At 51.1% G+C, this 3,322-nt stretch overlaps 1 pseudogene; it reads right to left on the minus strand.

Annotated features, from left to right (window-relative positions):
• Nucleotides 1-719: 719 nt before the first annotated feature.
• Nucleotides 720-2,700, minus strand: LOC124523480 (alpha-internexin-like; annotated as a pseudogene).
• Between the last annotated feature and the right edge of the window lie 622 nt (nt 2,701-3,322).

The raw sequence follows: 3,322 nt of genomic DNA on the forward strand, positions 1-3,322 counted from the left end.
AAGAATCCCAATGCATTTAAGGTGAAGAATACTACACTAGCTTCCCCCCCTTAGTTGGGGTGGGGGAAGGATATGTGGAATTGAACATGATAGGAAGCAAAGTGTCCATTACACAAACACCTATAATTTGTGAAATAGTTCTGTCAGAGTGGTGTGAGGCATGGATCATTGGTTTATCTTTGGCAGTGATCTCATGTTTTAGGTAACTAGAATGAGATTATATAGCTGGGCAATGGCTGGCATAGTGAGTGGATATAGGTTTTAACTTCAATTCATAGCAAATGATGATCACAGATTTAGCACCTTAGTTTGTATCTCCGCTGTACCTGAATCATCTATTGCTGTGAACCTTGAGCTTTAGGTGAGAAGGCTGGGTTCTTCGAGAACTCCTCTGTGATTACTCAAGGACTGTAGTTTGCTCCAACTCAAGGGGTGGTTTTCTTGTTAGAGAAAGTATGCGATGCTAAATAGGAGACTGAAGTCTTGAAGACATTTTACGGTGGTGACAGGGGTTTTGATTCAGGAGTAGGATCTTTAACAAGTCAAATGCGTATTATCCCCCCTTTTAAAGATTGCATTTTTTAAATTAATCTCTACACCCAACGTGGGCTTGAACCCACAACCGTGAGATCAAGAGTCATAAGCTCTACCGACTAAGCCAGCCAGGCGCCCCTACATATTACCTCCTTTTAAACATCAAGTTTTTTTAAGCACCAGAATTATATTTTTTGTCTTGAGATAGTGCTTTCTTCTATATTTGATTTCTTGGTTTCCTTGGTAGATACTAGGGTCTCTTCCAATATTTCTTCAAAATCTCCCCCTATCTGGAAGTTTTTCTTAGAGGCTATCTTAGAAACCTTCTCTTAAGAGACAGACCAGTGGATGAACCTTTGGAGGTCGTAAAACTGAGGATTCTAGGTGGACACAGATAACCTGGATCGGAAGGGGGATTCAGTCCTAAAATGCTTAACCCACTGGCGCTAAAACGTGGGTCTTCACTTTACAGTAGCTCCCCATAAAGCTGCTATCTCCATACCAAGAGCCATTTTGACGCTGTGCAAGTCCTGGTATTCCTGAAGGTGGCAAGCCACGTCACACTCTTGGTGACATCACTCTGCAGCGGCCCAACACTATCCTGGCAGCTGGCCGTGTCTGCACTGTGCCGCTCTCCAGCTCCAGCCTCTCCAACACTCGTTGGCCCCACGCAGCCCCTCAGTCTCGACCGTGCATGCCTGCAGTTCGCACCGGTACTCGTGAATCTCCTCGCGGCCGGCCCTGCTGGCCTCCGCGCTTCGCGCCGCCTGCCAGCTCAGGCTGGCAAACCTGGACTTGCACATTCCTCCACTGACCTAGGGGCCAGGGAACCTCAACGCCGAACTGAGGTGTGGTGTGGCCACAGCCACGCTCACGTCGGCCGAGGCCTGCGACGACACCTACAGTGTGGCCAGCGGCTCAGCCACCTCATCTTGCACCTGGCGCACGAAGGCCAGGTCGTCTAGCAGCGACTCCAGCCTCTTCTCCAGGTCCAGGCGGGCCAGCGAGGTGCCATCCACATCGCGCTGCCACGCCTCCGGGCACCCTTGGCTCCCCTCCTCGCAGCCTGACCGCAACCGCAGCGCCTAGTCCGCCGGGCCGACGCGCTCCAGCGACGCCCCTGCGCCTGCGCCGAGCCCGCCTCCTACAGCTGCACGCGCAGCTCGCGCCGGAAGAGCTCAACAGGCGCGTCGGGCCCGGCGTGGCGCTGCCCCAGCGCGGTCGCCTCGGCTTGGATCGGTCTTCTATTTCCTGCGTTGGTGCGTCTCCTCCGTGACTACGGCAAAAGCGGTCGTCGAGGCCTTGCAGCTGCTCTGTCTCCTGGGTGCGCGTAGCTGCCGGACTCGGGTCCGGCCCGTCGGATGCCGCAGGGCCACGGGCGGTGGGCCGGGCGCAGGCCGAGCGAGGAGGCCCAGGAGGCCTCATTGCAGCGGGACAGCGACTGCGAGATACCTGTGCCACCGGCACTGGAGAATCACGAGGACAGCCGAGGGCCATCTCCCAACACCTTGTGGTAGCAGGACGAGGCGCACAGGTAGTGCTCCGAGTTGAACGAAGCTTAAGGGCCGGGAGAGCAGCTGCGGCGGAAGCTGCAGAGGAGTCTGCTTTCACGAGGCGCGTGAGACAGGCCCAGGAAGGCTGCCCTTACCCAGTGCCACCCGCACGCCTACTCCACCCATCCATACCACACCGCTCGACCACTGTCACCTCCAGCATCTGCTCTGCCTCCCTCGTCTCCCCCTCGTCTCATCTGTCCATCCTACACGTGTCTGCTTCTGGTACTCCCTCTCCAGCTTGTCCTGGCCCCTTATACAGCCTCCACCTCTTCCATGGCTAAACTGCCATTCTGGTATCTTGATTGGAGCTTCGCCGGCCTGCCCTGAAGCTTTGCTCAATTTGACATAATCGCCCTCTCTTTCTCTCTTTGGCGTCACCACTGGCTCTTGCTCTCCGACTGTAATAATCATACTCAGGTTTATCGTATCCAAAACTAGCCAAACAAACAGGAAAACCGAACCCACAAACATATACATGAACAAAGCCACTTTCCCGCCACTCTGCTGCCCCCCTAAGCAAGGGCCTTCCTTCGTCCTCTTCATCACAAAACTTCTGTAAAAAGTCATCTTTGCCACCGGCTTCCGTGCGGATATCACCCACTCCCTTCATCTTTGTAATCTGGCTTTAGCTCTTCTCACTTCATAATAATTTTTTGAAGGTCGATAGCTGCTTACCAAATGCAGTGTTTTGTTTTTTATTCTTATTTTCCCTAATCACTTTATATGATTTTCCCTGTTCTCTCATGCCTTATTGCTCCCCACACCTGTAAAATTCTCCCCACCTTTGGCTCCCCCAATAATGTTTTCTTATATCTCTTTTTATCCCTATGCCTCCTCATCTTATTTTCCAACTTGAAATATAGGTTTCCCTTAAGAATTTGCCCTTGGCCCTCCACTCCATCCTCACTTCTATATGGTCTCTTGGTGAACTCATTCAGTCTCATGGCTTTAATTCTTCCTTGTTTGTGACTTATTTCTGAAACCCCATTTCTAGCCCTGACAACTCCTCATTGGAAGTTTCCACCCATACATTCTACCAGTGTGTTGATGTTAACAGATTCAAATCTAAATCATTATTTTCTTTCCTGAACATTTATTCCTGTTTCTGTTAATTAAGGTCTTTCTCATTGCACCAGCTCAAAACTTTTTTTTTTTAATGTTTATTTATTTTTGAGAGAGAGAGAGAGAGACAGATTGATCGCAAACAGGGGAAGGGCAGAAAGAGAGGGAGA

Source organism: Lynx rufus, unplaced genomic scaffold (genome assembly GCF_022079265.1).
Source record: "Lynx rufus isolate CCGP_SWC_20201006 ecotype Redwood Valley unplaced genomic scaffold, mLynRuf1.p SCAF_4, whole genome shotgun sequence".
Lineage (NCBI taxonomy): Eukaryota > Metazoa > Chordata > Mammalia > Carnivora > Felidae > Lynx > Lynx rufus.